This window comes from Aotus nancymaae, unplaced genomic scaffold (genome assembly GCF_030222135.1).
Source record: "Aotus nancymaae isolate 86718 unplaced genomic scaffold, 86718_ANA_hifiasm-v0.15.2.pri h1tg000010l, whole genome shotgun sequence".
NCBI classification, from domain to species: Eukaryota; Metazoa; Chordata; class Mammalia; order Primates; family Aotidae; genus Aotus; species Aotus nancymaae.
Genome location: NW_026988421.1, coordinates 75,634,783 through 75,654,264, shown reverse-complemented (window position 1 = coordinate 75,654,264; position 19,482 = coordinate 75,634,783). Strand labels below are relative to the sequence as shown.

At 43.5% G+C, this 19,482-nt stretch overlaps 1 pseudogene; it reads right to left on the bottom strand.

Moving 5' to 3' along the window:
- Window positions 1–8,360, bottom strand: part of LOC135273922 (SH2 domain-containing protein 4B-like) — a 42,253-nt pseudogene extending 33,893 nt beyond the window's left edge.
- Between the last annotated feature and the right edge of the window lie 11,122 nt (window positions 8,361–19,482).

Sequence of the window (19,482 nt, the reverse complement as noted above, 5' to 3'; positions counted from 1 at the left end):
CTAATGACACTCAACACATGCACAGCAGGCACCTACCAAGAACTGTGCTCTCTGTTAGTATTTGCAGGATAAAGGTCAGTTGCCCTGTTCTGAAAGAAAACATTTCTACTTCACAAGTTGTCAAAGAACCCTTTCTGGGAACAGAACATCTCCCAGATCTGAGGAAGGCAGCAGGAAGTCTGTCCCTCAGAAGGTATTTATGGAAGTGCCCCCATGGGTGTCCCATGCAGAATATCGACTAGGCTGTGAACTCCAGGAGGGCAGGTGGAGCGTTTGCTTTGGTCTATTCATTGCTGTATTCCAGTGCCAAGAACGCAGTCCGCAGGTGATACACATTTTTGTATGACTGATTGAACTCAATTAAGTATTTAGCGCTGCCCTAGGCCCTGAGCTGGAAACAAAGATAATAGTGAAACAAACCCTTCTTTCAAGGCACTCAGAGGTAAGCTGGGAAAATAAGACAAACAAGTATCTCTAGCATAATGAAGAAAGTAGTGAGCATCATTTTTAAAAGAGACGAGTAAAGTACTGTCAGAGTTTAGGAGCAGCAGCCTCGCATTCTGCCAGGGAGCCAGCAGCCATCGCAGGAGAGAATTTGACTGGGTGTGGGAATTTCAGTAAGAGTTCTCCAGAGAAGGAATGAAGAGGCCATTCCAGAGAGAATACTGAGGTTTCAGTGGTTTGTCACTCCTTATGTTACAAGACTTCAAGACACCCCTCTCTCTGGCCTCCTATCTTTGTGCTCCTCAAGGAAGAGTTTGTATCTGCCAAGTGGCCCTGAAAAGACATCTGTATGTTGCAGCTTCTAAAACTCAAAAGGGAGTTCTGTAAGTTCCAAACCCTAAGAACATCATGATACCTGCCTTGCATTGTGACAAAAGGCTCCAACAAGGTCAGGATGTCCCGGGATGGGCTTTGCAGTCATTAGACCACAAATTAAAAATTAGAAGCTTGTGCCCTGCAAGGACCAGTGACTTTGGGAAGATTACAGCCCCCTGAGAGACAGTGACATTCAGTGACAGACAGATAGGCAGGTTGCAGAAGGAAACTGTATGCAGACTAGGAAGCCTCGTTTTTGGAATCCAGACAGGTGGGGCCCCGAACCATTTGTCACACAAAGACTAAATCCATTCTCCTAATGCCCAGCTCTAATCTTACCATTCTCTTCCTCAAAAGCCTTCAGGAGCTCTCACTGCATATAGAATAAAATACAAACACCTTGGCCTGCCAGGTAAGGCCCTGAGAAGGGCCTTGTCTGCTTTCCTTACTTTCTCAGCTCAGTGGGCTCCCTCCCCAGCACACACACACACACTCTGCTCTGTGGCTCCACCACGCTCCCACCAAGCTACAAACCTGCCTCTGTGCAGCTGTGTTCACCAACGCAGACCAATCCTGGTCAGCTCAGAAATCTCAGGCTCACCCTACTCCCCTGCCCAGACAGAAAAGGCTCAATGTCCTATAGAATTCAGATGATCTGGTTACATCTTGCAGAAAATTAGGGGGCATGGTGGCACACGCCTGTAGTCCCAGCTACTCGGGAGGCTGAGGCAGGAGACTTGCTTAAACCCAGGAGACGGAGGTTGTAGTGAGCCGAGATCACCACTGTACTCTAGCCTGGGCAACAGAGTGAGACTTCATGTCAAAAAAAAAAAGAAAGAAAGAAAAGAAAAAAGAAACAAACATATATATCAATGGAATAAGGTTAAGAGTACAGAAAGAGACCATGAGTGGTGGCTGACACCTATAATCCCAACACTTAGGGAAGCCAAGGCAGGCAGATCGCTTGAGCTCAGAAGTTTGAGTCCAGCCTGGGCAACATGGTGAGACTCTGTCTCTAATAAAATACAAAAAAATAACCAGGCATAGTGGTGCACATCTAGCTACTCAGGAGGCTAAAGTGGGAGGATAGACATTTGAGCCCATGGGGCAAATGTTGCAGCGAGCTGAAATCACGTGACTGTACTCCAGCCTGGGTGACAGAGTGAGACCCCGTCTCAAAAACAAAAAAAGAGAGAGAGAGAGAGAGAAAGAGTACAGACACATTTTTGGTGAACTGATTTTCACCAAGAGTTCCAATACCATCCAATGGAGAAAGAACAGTCTTTTCAACAAATGGTCCTTGAACAATTTGTATGGCCATATGAAAAAGAAGTAGGAACCCTTGAAAAAATTAAATCAAAATGGATCAAAGTCCTAAATGTAAGGGCTAAAACTGTAAATCTCTTAGAAAAAAGATAAGTATAAATCAATGTGACCTTCTCTGGATTAGGTAATGGTTTCTTAGATATGATACAAATCATAAACAACCAAAAAATAGATAAATTGAACTTCATCAAAATTAAAATTTTTGTGCTTCAAAGAACTATCAGGCAAGTAAAAAGATAACCCAAAGAATAGGAGAAAATATTTGCAAACCATATTTCTGTTAAGAGATTAATATCCACAGTATATAAAGAACTCTTGCCACTCAACAATGAAAATTCAAAAATGGGTAAGGAATTTAAATAGACATTTCTCCAAAGATGATATATAAACAGTCATAAAGCACATTTTTAAAATGCTCAACATCATTAGTAATTAGGGAAATGCAAATCAAAACCATGATGAGATGTCACTTCACACACACTAGAAAGGCTATGATAAAAAAAACACAAAAAAAATTACAAGGGTTGGCAAGAATGTCAAAAAATTAAATCCCTTGTACATTGCTGGTAGGGATATAAAATGGTGCCGTCACTTTGGAAAACAGTCTGGCAGTTAAGAGGTGACTGGATCATGAGGGCTCTGCCTTCGAGAATGGATTAATCCTTTCATGCATTAATGTATTAATGGGTTCATGGGTTATCACGGAAGTCGGTTAGCTATCAAGAGAGCAGATCTGTATAAAAGCCGGTTTGGGCCAGGCATGGTGGGTCATGCCCGTGATCCCAGCACTTTGGGAGGCCGAGGCAGGTAGATCACCTGAGGTCAGGAGTTCGAGACCACCAACATGATGAAACCCTGTCTCTACTAAAATTACAGAAATTAGCCAGGTGTTGTGGTACACACCTGTAATCTAGGGAGGCTGAGGCAGAAGAATCACTTGAGCCCAGGAGGAGGAGGTTGCAGTGAGCCAAGATCATGCCACTGTACTCTAGCCTGGCGACAGAGCAAGACTCCCAAAAAAAAAAAAGCTGGTTTGGTTCTCAGTGCCCCTTCCAACTTTGCAACTCCACGTGATGCCCTGCACTGCCTCAGAATTCTGAAGAGTCCCCACCAACAAGAAGGCCCTTACCAGATGCAGCCCCTCAACCTCGGACTTCCCAGCCTCCAGAACTCTTAAGAAATAAATTTCTTTTCTTTATAAGTCACCCAGCCTCAGATATTCAGTGACAGACATATAAGATGGACTAAAATACCACATGACCCGGAAATTCCACTCCTAGGCATATAGGTAATACCCAAGGGAACTGAAAATATACATTCACATAAAAACTTGTATACAAATGTTCATAGCATCATTATTCAAAATAGCCAAAAAGTGAAAACAACCCAAATGTTCATCAACTGTTAATGGACGAACAACAATGTGGTATATGCATATGTTAGAATATTATTCAGCCATAAAATGGAAGGAAGGAATGACAGCTGCTACCTGAATGGACCTTGAAAACGTTGTGCTAAGTGAAGTCAGACACCAAAAGCTGCATAATGTATGATGCTATTTATATGCAATGTCCATCATAGGCAAATCTAGAGACAGAAATTGATGAGTAATTTCCAGGGATATGGTGGGGGGAGGTGTAACTGCTAATCAATACATTGTTTCTTTGGGAAGTGACAAATATTCTAGAATTACATGGTGATGACCACACAACTTTTTGAATATACTAAAAACCATTAAATTTTATGGTATGTAAATTGTATCTCAATTTTTCAAGTCTATTTAATGAATCTGGCATAAAATTAAGACGTGCTGGGTGGGCTCAGTGGCTCACATCTGTAATTCCAGCACTTTGGGAGGCTGAGGCAGACAGATCACAAGGTCAAGAGATGGAAACCATCTTGGCCAACATGGTGAAACCCCATCTCTACTAAAAATACAAAAATTAGCTGGGTGTGGTGGCACGTGCCTGTAGTCTCAGCTAGTCAGGAAGCTGAGGCAGGAGAATCACTTGAACCCAGGAGGCAGAGATGGCAGCAAGCTGAGAACGCACCACTGCACTCCAGCCAGGCAACAGAGCGAGACTCTATCTCAAAAAAAAAAAAAAAAAAAAAAAAAAGACATGCTGAGGAGCAGAAGGCTGGCCAGTAGAAGACACCTCACATCTCTGCTCTCCCCATATGACCCAGTTGCAATCATCACTCAAGTGTACCATCACAATAACCTCCTCCTTGCTCTCTTCCCAAAATCCTGCCAGAATCCTGTCACTAGCCTTTGGAAGTTTCCCATTGTCCTCATGTATTATTCATGCCTCTTCATTTTTTCTATCTTCTGATTTTTTTGACATCTGAGGCCTTCCTGATTCTGGAGAGATTGCCCCTTTCAGGGATAGCCAATTCCTAGGGAGAGTAAAAGGGCTTGCCTGCAAGAGCACCTTCATATGCAAACCCATCAATCCAAAGCCCATCCCCACAACTACCTCCCTTGTTGGGCTTTCACACTCTGAGCCACTGTCTCCCTGCCTTAATCACCCCACAGCCAGATGATGCAAAACTAGAGACAGCCCCTATGCCCAAGAGCTCACTGAAGTTATTCACACTGGCCAATCCTAAACTGCCTAGCCTGCCTCTCCTTACCTTTCCCAAGGAAATCACAATAAACACTCTTGCCCATGTTTTCCCCGACTCCCTCTGCCTCCTGACCCACCCTGGGGCTTCCCCATGTGGTTCTGCATGGCCTGCCATGCCTCCTGTCTCTAGGGACCTGTAAGTAAAAACATCTTCCTTCACAAGCAACATTTCTGAGCCTGTATGTCTTACCATACCCAAATAAAACAAATCCCAGCATATAGGGAAGCAAACTATAGTTTGCCCTCCAAACTAAGTTCTACTTTCCCTTCTCCACCTAGCTTCTCACCAACCTGACACTCCCCAAACTCTTACCACCACACTTCCCAGGCATGCCGTGTTCCTATGTCACCAAGCCTTTGCCCATCCTGGAGCTGCCACCTACAGTGCCCTCCCCAGCCTCTTTGACTTGCTTATTCCTGTGTCACCAGCAAGCCTCGCTTCATGACACCTCTTCTGGAGCCCCACCAGGATAGCCACGTTGTATATGCTACATTTTCCCTCCAAGCCCTTTGTCTGTGTGTGTGTCTATCTGCTGCTCCTGTTGATGAGTTTCTACAAATAACGACCATGATTCCTCATCCCTGGATCCCCAAGGCTTAGTACAGAGCCAGGAAATTATTGGCAACTCAGTAAACATAGAATACAAGACAAGGTCTCACTGTTACCCATGCTGCAGTGCTGTGACATGATCAGAACTCACTGCAGACTGGACCTCCTGGGCTCAAGCAATCCTCCCAACTCAGCCTCCTGAGTAGCTGGGACTACAGGTGCATGCCACCGCCATGCCCAGCTAATACTCTTTTTTTTTTTTTGCAGAGACAGGTCTCACTATATTGTCCAGGCTAGGATTTTATTTTTTTAATACAAGAAATATCCCCAACAGGCAGGTAATCTCTTCAAGGGTGAAACCTAACTTACCCTCTAAATTCTTAGCAGGACTGAGCACATGGCCAGGCCCAGGTAAAGGCTGATGGGGTGAGTGAGTGAACAGAAATGATGACTGAGCAAGTCAGCAGTGGGAGGAGGTGGGTGGGAGGCAGGACTAGGTCTCCTGTCCGAGGCACAAGCTCTACTCACGCTGTTCTTCCCACTCTCGCTCCTCTTTCTCACTGGCTTGGCAATGCAGCTGGGCCTGCTTCAGGGTCCAGTAGAGCTCCTTTGCCCTCTGCTCTTCCTGGAGGTGAATCTGTTCTTCTCCTCGCTTCCTCTCCTCTTCCTCTTTCCTCTAAAATATCACCGGGACAGAACAGCACAAGATGACCACCACACTTTAGCAAGAGGAGAAAGAAATACCACTGGGGCCAAGAGTGCCTCAGTGGCCTCTCCAGCCTCAGTCCCTACAGGTGTGAAACTGAAATTACCCAGGAATCCCATACACAGTTGTTTTTGTATAAACACAGAAATTGACCCTTCTAGTCTTAAAGCTTGAAACTTACATTTGTTTGATCTGAATTCCTTCCTCAGGAAAGGATCCCTCAGACCTCTCAAAAAGTATCAAATCACTGAAACTCACCAGATCACCACAACCAGACAATGAGATGCCTAACCCCTTGGCCAGATGATTGCTTCCTAGCCCCTCCCTAGTTCTTGTTTTTTGAAACATTGTTAACATTTCTTTCCTGTTATATACAACCCTAGTTTTAGTCAGTTAGGGAGATGGAGTTGGATTTGAGACTGAGCTCCCACCTCCTCTGCAGCACCTGATTAAAGCCTTCTTCCTCAGCAATACCGGTCATCTAGGTGATTGACTTTCTGTGCAGCAAGCAGCATAGAACCCCTGGTGTTTTACTAATAAAGTGGTGGTGATCGTACCACCTAACTGACAAGGTGCTGGTGAGGAGAAAATGGGTTGAAACGTGGAATGCCACAGAATACTGCACACCCATAAAATAGAAATGTCCTTTGCAGTAACATAGATGCATCTGGAGGCCATTATTGTAAGTGAGCTAACACAGAAACAGAAAACCAAATACATGTTCTCACTTACAAGTGGAAGCTAAACACTGGGTACTAATGGACATAAAGATGGGAATGACAGACACTGGGAACTACTGCAAGTGGGAGACAGGAAGAGGGGGAATGACTGAAAAAGTGCCTATTGGGTACTGTGCTCACTACCTGGGTGATGGGTTCAATCGTAACCCTAACTTCAGCATCACACAATATACCCTTGCAACAAACCTGCACATGCACCCCTGGAATCTAATATAAAAGTCTAAAAAGAAAAAAAAAACCCAGCTACTCAAGAGGCATGAGAATTGCTTGAACCCAGGAGGCAGAGATTCCAGTATTGTGCCACTGCACCCCAGCCTGGGCATCTCAAAAAAACAAACAAAAAAGAAATATGTGGAACAATGTGTAAACTCCACACCTTACTGCAGAGGTAAGAGGATTCTGTGCCATCCTGGCCAGGCACTGGCATGCCAGGTTCACACCTGTAATCCCAGCACTTCAGGAGGCCAAGGTGGGCAGATCACCTGAGGTCAGGAGTATGAGACTGGCCTGGCCAACATGGTGAAACCCCATCTCTACTAAAAAAATACAAAAATTAGCCAGGCGTGGTGGTGTGCACCTGTAATCCCAGCTACTCAGGAGGCTGAGGCAGAAGAATCGCTTGAACCCAAGAGGTGGAGGTTGCAGTGAACCAAGATCGCCATTGCACTCCAGCCTGGGTGACAGAGCAAGACTCCATCTCAAAAAACAAAAAGAAAAAGAGGACTCTGTGCCATCCTTAGGTGTACTTGGAGGAAGAGGGAAGGAAGATACAGGGAGGGGTGCCTGGTGTCTTCCTGAAAGCCAGAAGCAGGGTATGATTATATCTTAACCTTAAGTCTGGATAAAGTACCTTAAAAAGAGAGTAGATTTGGGGGCCCTAAATCTCCCATATCTGTCCCACTCCTAAGTGCTAAAAAGGTTGTGTCTGTGTGGATTTTCTTTTACCTTTGTTTACATCAATGTAACATATATGTGTTAAACATGCATTATGGGCCACAGGCTCCTAATGAAAACTAGCAGTCTCTAAATCACTTCACCAGAACCCAATCCAACCAACCTTAGACCAGTGTCTGGAGGCCACCATTTTCAACTATGCTAGCTGTTCCTTTGTTTGGCTATGTTCATATGTCTGATTAATGCTGCTAATCCTTGATTTATCAATTTATCAATCTAGATGTTAAATCTTGCCTTTCTTTTTTGGCACATGCATATCTAGCACTTATATTTTCCCACAGGTGAACACCCATACTCCACACTTTTTCTCTCCTCAGTCTCACAATAAATTTGCATCATAATTTGTGGTTAAATCAATAATCTGCATCAAAATACTTGCCACAAAGCCAAATAAGGCACTATTTTCATCAATTCCAAAAAGTACATTTTTTTAACTTTGTAACATCTCTGAAATTTGGATGTGTTTTACAACTTACAGCTTGCCTTTTTAACAATAAACACTGTTTTCCTCTTAAAATAATGATATGTTTTGCTATTTGTAAGGCCGGTTGCCTCGCCGGGAGCTCGGACGCAAAACCCACCCCTCTTTTATCCAAAAGCTCGGACAAGCCCGGATGAGCTCGGGCAAGCTCAGACATGCTCGGGCATGTTCCCTTCTCCCGTGCTCGCACAGCCTGGCCTTCCCTTAAAGAGCCCAGTATGCAAACAAGGTCTTGTAACCCTAGCCTCTTGCAAACCAATAGCAGTCAAGTCTTATTGACCAATAGCAGTTGAGTCTTAATAGCCAATAGCAGCCAAGTCCTGTATGCAAACAGAGCCCTGTAACCATACCCAATGGTAGTCCTGCTTTGCCCACACCCTGCTCTCCCAAACCAATTGAGCCATTTCACTCCCTGTAAAACCCCATGTCTGAGAGGAGTCCGTGCGACTTCTCCGGCCCCTCCTGTCAGACTGCAGAACCTCACCCGGGAGCCTGAATAAACCCTTCGTATTGGATCTTCTTGTGCTGGCCTCAGTTTCTTCCTTTAAAACTCAGCGAGAACAAACTTTACACTATTAATCGTAACTTAAATTCAGTAAAATATGATAATATGACAACCTTTTCTTTCCAATCATTTTTTCTGGTTTTTCATGGGTTAATACATCTCAAAGCTGAATATTGAATTTTCCCAATTTTCTCCCAGATGTAGTCAGTCATTCTCTGTGTTTAACCATGTGCTTTTTCTTACAACAGACAATACAAAAGTTATCTTCTCCCAAGGGACACACCACCCCAGTGCCACCTTTCCTTCTCCAATCTGCACTGGTTACTACCTCAGCCTCCTCTCCATCCACCCACCAACAACAGACCTCTCAGCCTTCCTTGGCTTGGAGTCCCACTTTCTTTCTTGGTCACTCCCTCATTTTACAGCAACATATAATACTTCCCAGGTAAGAATGCATAGAGACTCTTTCTGAGCCTCGTATGAAAATGTCTATATGCCACATTTACATGTAACTGCCAATTTAGCTGAGCACAGAATTTGATTAAAAATCATTTTCCTGCAGAATTTTTAAGACTTCTTTGTCTTCTAGCATCCAGAACTACCAGTCTGATTCTCATTCTTCTGCACAAGGCATTTATTTTTCTCTCTGAAAGCTCCTGGGGTCTCTTTAACACTGATGTTCTAAACTTTTTAATATAATGTACCTTGCTGTGGATTTTCTTGCATTGATTGTGTGGGGCACTTGGAGGTACTTTAAGTCTGGACTCCCTTATCTTTTCAGTCAAATATATCTTTGCTTAGGATTTCTTTGATAATTTCTTCTTTTCTCATTTCTTGTTTTTCCTGTTTGTCAGATAATGGTCTTCTTGAGTTGATCTTGTAACTGCCTTATCGTTTTTCTCTCTTGCTTTCCATTGTCTATTTTTTTTTTTCTTTTTTGAGACAGACTCTCACTATCACCCAGGCTGCAGCGCAGTGGCACGATTTTGGCTCACTGTAACCTCCATCTCCCAGGTTCAAGCAATTCTCCTGCCTCAGCCTCCTGAGTAGCTGGAATTACAGGCGCATGCCACCAATCCTGGATAATTTTTGTATTTTTAGTGGAGATGGGGTTTCATCACATTGGCCAGGCTGCTTTCAAACTCTTGACCTCAGGTGATGCACCTACCTCAGCCTCCAGAAGTGTTGGGATTACAGGCGTAAACCACCATGCCCAGCTCTGCTGTCTTTTTTGTTCTATATCCTGGTTGATTTCATCAACTTTATCTTCCAAACCTTTTACTGAGTTTTTTATTTCACCTGTCACATGTTTAATTTCCAAGCTCTCGCTCTTATTCTTTGGTTGTTCTTTTCTCTTCATTGCATCTTGCACTTGTTTTATGAATATAATAACTCATTCCTCTGAGTATTTTAGAGCTTTTTCTTCCAACCTATTCTGATTTAGGTCTGTTTCCTCTGTGCGTGTGTTTTTTTTTTTAAGTTTGTTTGATTTGGTGCCTGTCATGCATGTGAAATATTTTCCTTGACTGTCTGATGTTCCCTGACTATTCATATTTAAGAGAGAAGTAAATATCTGAATAGGAAACTCAGAGAGCATGCTCTAGGCTTCATTGAGAGGAGGGCTTTTCTCTAGGGAAATCATAGGAGGAACCAGCCATGTTGCAGGACCCTCAAATCTAGAGGCCCTTTCTCTGAGATTATTCAGTGTCTTCTCTTCTGTCCTTCCTGGATGGTGTCATCCCCAGCATTCCAGGAGTTGGAGGGAAGGAGGCTGCCGGCAGGACTGCCCACACAAGCAGGGCCCCTGGCCTGAACCCCATGCTTCACGGAACCCATGCTTTAAAGCACCTTCTTTGTAAATTTCCTTCTCAAGTCCCTTCTAAGGACTGGCCAGAAATAGTCACCCAGGAATGGTAAGGGCAGGTGGTGGTGTCCAGGTAAGGTGCCCCAGGCCCACAATAGGTTCTGAATGAGCCCAACTCCCTGTTTCTTTCCTTCAGAGTACTCTCTGACCATCTCCCTCATGAAGGGGTTGAGCAGATGTCCCAAGGAACTCCAGGATTTATATTTATGGAGTCATCATGGGGCCCAGTGCAGGGGTCCTGTTTCCACAAGGATAGCCTAGCAAGCAGATGAATCCTGACCAGCACAGTATTTTTAGCACAGGGTCACATGAGATTGGGTCACCAGAATAGCACAAAAAGGCTGATTTTATGTGACTCAAATTTTTAATATAAACAAAGACTACACAACAAAATATCTGTCAGCTCTGTACATTCTAAGGGCAACCCTGGCTGCAGGTTCCATTATTCAGAGTTCAGAGCTTTCCTTAATCCCCTAGTTTCCCACCTTCTCCTCTCCTGCTCCCTTCACTCTGCCTGACACCCCAACCCCCCAACCTTTCCCTTCCAACTTTCCCTCTTCTTCTGGCCAGAGGGAGGGAAGTGGTAGACTGAAAAAAAAGATGAAAAAGTATTTGGTAAACGATTAGAAAAAGCCACTTACCTTCTTTAGCCCTTAATTCCCAACCCTTAGAGAGTAAGTCATAAGGAAGTTAGAATTTTGTCTACTTTTAGCATTAAAAATTTAATCATTGAATTGAGAAAAGTTGTCCATCTATGCCAGGTCAGAAGCAACAAATGTCTTGTCATTTTTAAAATGAGGGAGTAAAAATGTACAGTTATCTCCTGTTATCCACTCGTTGATCTATTGAAATAGTACCAAAGGACCCACCCTGGCCCACTGGGGTCTCCCAGGCAGGAGCAGGTCTCAGGGAAAATACAGTCAAGGCCTGTCAGAGCCAGAAGAACATCAACTGCGTGCTGCTACTTCCTTATGTGGATAAGGAGTGTATCCATTTGCTCAGGCCACCATAATGAAGCACCACAGATTGAGGGGGCTTAAACAACAGAACTCTGTTTCCTCAATTCTGGAGGCTGCAATCCAAAGTCGAGGTGTGGCAGGGTGGGCTTCATGCTGAGGCCTCTCTCCTTGGCTGGCCGCCTTTTCGCTGTGTCACTCACAGCCTTCCCTCTGAGTGTGTGCCTGTCTGTGTCCAAATCTCACTTTTTATAAGGACAGCAGTCATATTACAATAGGGTCTAACCCACTCAATCTCATTTTAACATAATTACTTGTGTAAAGACCTTATCTCCAAATATAGTCACATTCTGAGGTCCCGGGGATTAGGATTTCAACATATGGATTTTAGGAGGGACATAATTCAGCCCATAACAAAGAGATTGGAGCCTAGGAATGACTGGCATACAGTGGATAAGTGTATGACTGGCATATGGTGAATCAGCGGCCCTTAACCACCTCAGATTACAATGCAGTGTTCCTACTTCAACTGGCTATGACTAACAGGAAGCAGCAAGTTAAATGATAGGGCCACATTCAATCAATTCTCCTTCACCTAGAGAGTAGGACACCACCCAGGGAACCAGAGGCCTACAGCAACCACCGATCTCAAAGGAAGATGACCAGCCATTTACTGTGATCAAGGCAAACTCTTTACAAGGATGGGGACGACAAAAGAAAACATTCTGCAACTACAAATAAACAGCATTACATGTGGTTTTGCTAAAACAACTCGATCCTCAAGGCTGTAACTGCCTAAAACTTCTCATTGTTGTTGCAACTATCAGAATTCTCTGACCAATCTGATCCCACTGGAGAAAGCAAACCAACAAAAACATTTTTTGAGGTTTAACAGCCAAAAGGCCAGATATGCAAACACTCCCCTTCTACCTAGGAATTAATCACCTTGCTCTGGCTGTCCAAAGCCCTCTGAGCTGTCCAGCTTACTCAATCTCCCTTCTCCTGATAACCCATCAGTAACAGGAGCCCACAGAGGCCAGGATCTGCCTCAGTCCAGTGGAAAATGTCATCAAGACAAATGCCTTTTCTAGAAGATGAGAATTTTTTTTTAAATCCAAAGCCCCCCAAGCAACTGAACAGGCCTTTTCTTGGCCAAGGGGACCCCCAAGAAACTTTGAAAACTGAGTTCCAAGCCATGATAGGAGGGGAGGTCAGACTTGCCTGAGCAACCACCATTAGGCTTTCTTCCCTAAGGATAAACAGAAATCAGCCCTTTTGAAAGACTGATTTCAACCAACAGCCTGATGCTGCCCCTCCCTTTTTGTGGTTTTGACACAACAACCAACCCATTCCTTCCTGATAAGAGACCACCAACCACAGAGTGGTTCCAGCCAGCCTACAGAGGATGCACCCTAAGGGCCTTCATGTCCTCCACTTTGCCTAACTGTAATAAGTAGACTCAGTTAACCTGGTCAGCATAAACTCCTGTCTCATTCTTCCCTGCCTCAAAGTGCCTGCTTCCAGCTTCTGACCAAAGGCTACACTTCCCAGCTTGTCAGAATAGCCACCTGCAGGCCGCAACCTTTATGAGAAATAAAGCTCCGCTTTCGAAATTTATGAACTTCATCATTTTTCAGGTGACAAAGGCATCCTTATTTTTGTTCTTAGTCTGGCCCCAGTAACACCACAGGGAGATGATGCACTCCAAAAAGGCAAACCCAAGCCTATGCTATTCATTCCTACATTGCCAGCTCACAGCACAGGGTATAGCAGATATCAGAGACTCCATAAATGCTGATCAGAGATATGCAATGTCAACCATGTCTATTCCTTAATAGTAAAACTGGGAAGAGGTGGGGGTGAGAGGAGGGAGGGAGATTGCAAGTACAGAAGGAAGGTCACAGGACCCCGGGTGGAAGGAGAGCACAGCATGTTTATTAAGCCATGTTTTGTGGTCTTGAGCAGGAGAAATGTCCAGAAGCAATTTTAGAAGTTAAGAAAGCATGAGGAAAATAAACGCAAATTTTATCTGGCCTCATTATCTCCTTTTTTCTAAAGAAGCACTTTTATATGCACGTAAATTATACTCAAATGTCACCAGCCACAGCAGAATGGTTTTTAAAAGCCGGTTTCCAGCTGTCTGCATCTTCAGAGATCCCTCCGTAACCCCATACAAAGATTCTGGGATTTTTTTTCCATTTTCAGAAAGCAGTTGTCATTATTACCTTTTCCCATGACCTGAAGAATTAGCAGAACCTGCCTACATCCTTAACATGAGCTGCCAAAAGTAAGCCCAGCCCAGCTCTCTCCATCACCAGGCTTCTCATCCAAGCTCTCTCCTCTCCTCCAGCCTCCACCCATCTCCCTTCTCTGCCAGGTAAAAATCCTCAGTGCAGCCAATTAAGTACTTCCTCCTCCCTACAAGCCTATACACCCTCCACAGCTCCCTACAGTGGGAAGGTGCTGCCATCTTGCCATCTTGCCATCTCCCCATCTCCGGCCTGAGAGTTGGATGCCTTTGCTCTTGGCTTTCCCTCATCCCTGTTGATTTCACCACCACCATTTTGCTACATCCATCCCTTTCTCTCCTTCCTCATTGTCACAGACTCTGTCCAGACCCTCATCATTGACCTTGACCAATGCAAAAATTTCCTAACTAGTCTCCTTGCCTGAAAACTCATCACTTGAATCACACCATTGCCATCAGCTGTGCTCCTAAAACTTGATCTGACCACACCCTTCTTTGTATAAGATCCTGCTTTGCCCATAGAGGATAGTCCACCCCCTTAATATAGCATTTAAGAGCTTCACACCCTACCTTTCCAGACTTATGTCTGGCTCCATCCATCATGAACTTTCTATCTCTTCCTCCAGCAAACCATTCATCATTCTACATCTCTCCTTTCCATCTCCTGTGCTTACTCATGCTGAGACCTCTAAAGTTACTCCTTTGCCCTCCATTTTAGTCCCCAGGGTGTGGTTGGGACTACGGGTTGCTCATGGAGTTGTCTCTCTCTCTACCCTGACACCCTGTAAGCTTTTGAGAGCCTGTAGTTTATTTCTCCTCTCCTCCCCCACAACAACCAACCTCTCTTAGGTTTTCAGGAATAAAAGAAAGTATTAAATGAAGGTTGTTGGGACATTCCTACAAGCAAGATTCAGAATGTTAGAACCTTACTGTTGAAAGATACAATAAAAATTATTTCACTTCGGGAAGCTGAGGTGAGTGGATTGCTTGAGCTCCAGAGTTCCAGATGAGCCTGGGCAACATGGCAAAACCCCATCTCTACAAAAACATACAAAACTTAGACAAGCATGGTGGTGCACGCCTATAGTCCCAACTACTTGGGAGGCTGAGGTGGGAGGATGGCTTGAGCCTGAGAGATGGGGAGGTTGCAGTGAGCTGAGATTGTGCCACTGTACTCTAGCCTGAGTGACACAGCCAGACCCTGTCTCAAAAAATAGAAAAGAAAAAAAATTATCTAAGCCAATCTCTAACTCAATGCATAAATCCCTTGGTGAAGCTGTTTTAGGTTGTCTACTTGAGTAACAAATTACCAGAAAATCCAGTGGTCTAAAACAACTACCATTTTATTTGCGCATGATTCTGCAGGTTAGTAATTCAGGAAGGGCTTGGCTAAGTGGCCCTTCTGCACCATGTGGTATCAATTGAGGTCAGTCACTTGGTTGGGGTCATTCAGTGGGATGGGCTGGCACAACCAAGGCTTCACTCATGTGTCTGGTGCATCAGTGCCCCTCCATGTAGCCTCTTCTTCTCTGCATGGCTAGCTTGAGTTTCCTTATGGTATGTGGTCTAGGGTAGTAGGGATTCTTATGGGACAGCTTCCAAAAGTGAACATTGCAAGAGCGGGAAAAGTAGAAGCTGCAGCTCTCTTATAGTCTTCCCTCAAAAGTTGTATCAGGCCAGGTGTGGTGGCTCACGCCTGTAATCTCAACTCTTTGGAAGGCCCAGGCAGGTGAATCACTTGAGGTTAGGAGTTCAAGACCAGACTGGCCAACATAGTGAAACTCTGTCTCTACTAAAAATACAAAAATTAGCTGGGTGTGGTAGCATGTACCTGTAATCCCAGCTACCTGGGAGGCTGAAACAGGAGAATCACTTGAACCCAAGAGGCAGAGGTTGCAGTGAGCCAAGATCATGCCACTGCACTCCAGCCTGAGCAACAGAGTGAGACTCCATCTCAGATTTAAAATAAAAAAGTTATATCAGTCATTACTACTGCATTCTGTATATCACAGCTAGTCACAAGGCTGGCGCAGCCCAAAGGAGGGGGGAATAGATTCCACCTCTCAAAGGGAGGAGGGGCAAACAATTTGCTGCAAATCACATTCAACCTATCACAGAAACCTTTCAGATCATGTTTCAGCCTAGGCTTAACTATTTCCTGTGATGAAGAATTCACACAGCAAAAGGGCAGTGCACTTACAGGCAGAGCAAATGGAAAATACCTCAGCTCATGAACCTGGACCATTCAATTCCACAGTCCTTGTTCTACTGTTGCTGACAGATACTGCCCTAATGAGCCTCTCCTAGGCATTTCTGAGACTCTTCAAAATGAAGACATACCAAATCAAAATTACTATTTCCAATAAAGTTTAAACATTTACATTTAGCAAGTTAATTTTTGAAACAAAACAAACACATAATAATCAGAACCTGCCATGGCAATAACATCCACAGCCTGTGGGTGAAGCCCTCAGTGAACTGAGAGTCTGGCCAGATGGCCCTAATGATCCTCCCTGAGCCCCATCAAGGAACATCCCACAATTTCTCACCCACTGTATCACTGAGGTTCTCAGGGAGAACTTTGAGCAGAAAATCTCCACTGGTACCTTAATCCCTTCATGATCTCCTTGTGAGCTCAGCCCCACCGCTCCAGCTCCACAGAGCCACTCTTCCAGTATCTGGGGCTCAGCCCCTATCTGGGAAAGAGGAAGGCCAGAATATTAGAACAGGGGCTCTCTCGGTTAGAAAGAGATAAAAACAATTGGTTTTCTCCCCCAGAAGACTTAAATAATCATATGCAAAATCCAGCAACATACACTAAGTATCTCTCCACTGTGGGTTGGATTTGAAATACTATCATGGAATTATTGTTCATTTCAATAGGTGTGATAGTGACTTTTGTGGTTGTGAAGGGAAATGCCCTTCTTCATAGGAGATACATACTGAACTTCTTAGGTTTTGATCAGGAAGCTGCAAACCAAGTTCCCAGAGTGCAATGGCTCGATCCCCACTTGCTGCAACCTCCAACTCTTGGGTTCAAGCCATTCTCCTGCCTCAGCCTCCTGAGTAGCTGGGATTACAGGCATGTACCACCACACCCAGCTAATTTTTGTATTTTTTAAGTAGAGATGGCATTTCCCCATTTTGGCCAGGCTGGTGTCAAACTCCTGACCGCAGGTGATCCACCTGCCTTGGCCTCCCAAATTGCTGGGATTACAGGCATAAGCCACCACTCCAGGCCTATTTTTTAAAACTTTAATGTCTTACTGGAACACAGCCATATCCATTTGTTGCTTTTTTTTTTTTTTTTTTTTGAGGCGGAGTCTTGCTCTGTTGCCCAGGCTGGAGTGCAGTGGCATGATCTTGGCTCACTGCAACCTCTGCCTCCCGGGTTCAAGCCATTCTCCTGCCTCAGCCTCCCAAGTAGCTGGGATTACAGGTGTGCATAAGCATGCCCAGCTAATTTTTCTATTTTTAGTAGTGATGGGGTTTCACAATGTTGGCCAGGCTGGTCTCGAACTCCTGACCTCAAGTGATCCACCCGCCTCAGTCTCCCAAAGTGCTGGGATTACAGGCATGAGCCACGACGTCCAGCCCACACCCATTTGTTTCTATATTGTCGGTAGCTGCTATTGTGCTACAATAGCAGAGTTAAGTAGTTGTGTGACAGAGACAGTTGGCTCCCAAAGCCTAAAATATTTACTATCTGGCCCTTTACAGAAAATAGTTTGCCAACCCCTGGGTTACAGTATAGTCATCCACGACTTCCTTTAAAATTGTTTAGTAAAACAATAGCAATGAGGAAGTGTATACAAATGTGAGTATGTAAATATTCTCCACTTAAATTCACCAATGGTTAACATTTTACCACATTTGCCAGAGAGAGAAGACAAATGTGGTAAAATGTTAATAACTGGTGAATTTAGATGGAGAGTATATGAATATTCATTTTATTTTTTTCAACTTTTCTTCATGTTTGAAATTTTTAAAAAATAAAATGTGTGGAGGGTAAATATTGCTTCATTTAAAAACTCAGAAGAGGCCAGGCGCAGTGGCTCATGCCTGTAATCCCAGCACTTTGGAAGGCCAAGGCGGGTAGATCACCTGAGATCAGGAGTTCAAGACTAGCCTGACCAACATTGTGAAATCCCATCTCTACTAAAGATACAAAAATTAGCTGGGCATGGTAGCGGGCGCCTGTAATCCCAGCTACTTGGGAGGCTGAGGCAGGAGAATCACTTGAACCTGGGAGGTGGAGGTTGCAGTGAGCCAAGATTGTGACACTGCACTCCAGCCTGGGCGACAAGAGTGAAACTCTGTCTCAAATAAATAAATAAATAAAACTTAGGAGAATCTGCTAAAAAAATTTACAACACATGGAAAAATTAAATAAAGAGATCAATAACAAGACAACTAACTAGCAAGTGCAATAGGTTTAAAAATAATGGGTACAATCTAATTCACAATAGCAACAACAAATATTAAACCTAAGGTTTAACTGAAAAAGAAATGTGTGGCCAGGTGTGGTGGCTCGCACCTGTAATCCCAGCACTTTGGGTGGACTTGGCTTTAGCTCAGGAGTTCAAGACTAGCTGGGCAACATGGTGAAATCCTGTCTCTACAAAAATACAAAAACTAGCTGGGTGTAGTGATACATGCCTGCAGTCCCAGCTACTTGGGAGGTTGAGGTGGGAGGATCATTTGAGCCCAGGAGATAGGGGTTGCAATGAGCCAAGATTGTGCCACTGTACTCCAGCCTAGGCAACAGAACAAGACCCTGAAAAAAAAGAAATGTGGAGCATTTAAAGAAAATAAATTTTACCAAGGTCCAAAAAATTAGAAGCATATAGGCATATAGATAAACGTTTTTGAGAAAGTTTGGGATTAGGTGGTCAGCACCTTTAAAGGTGCTTTTAAAAATTAGTAAAGACAAAAAAAAAAGCTTTGAATAACATACCAGATTTCTGAACAAGAAGATTCAATGATTCAACATTGTAAAAATGTCCATTTTTCACAAAGACAGCTATAAATTGATGCAATTCTAATGAAAATCACTGAGGTCTTTGTTGTTAAGAGAGAAGAGATAATGACAGAATAATTCAAGTTTCTCTGGCAGAAAAAAAAAATGGGTAAGATTAGCCAAGGACATTTTGGAAATGAAGAGTAATTGTAGGGTTCTTACTTTAACAGATGTCAAAATTTATTTTAAAGCTACAATAATTAAACAATTAAGTCTGGCTCAGGAATAATAAATCAGAAAAGAAAAATCCACAAAAAGGCCCATAAGTAAGTAAAAAGTAAGAATCCAATCAAGGCAGCAAGTCAAATAAGAAGGGAAAAGACAGATCACATAATAAATAATATGGGGACTACTGGCTTACCATTTGGAAGAAAATAAAGTAAAAGCCCTATATTACACCACCCTCCAAAGTGAAGGAAGACTAGTTGGAGAGAAACAAAATCAGGAAAGACATATAAACAATGCAGATTCTTTTTTTTTTTTAATATCAACTCTTGTACAAATATTTTTTTTAAATGCAGATTCTTACAAACTTGTGATATCACAGATCCTTCTAAGCATGAAGCAAATAAAAAAAAAAGACTGATAGATTTTGTCAATTGAAAGTTTAATCCTATGTACATCTGAAAATACTGAAACCAAAATTAAAAAAATCAACAACACTGATAAAAATATTTGCAACATAC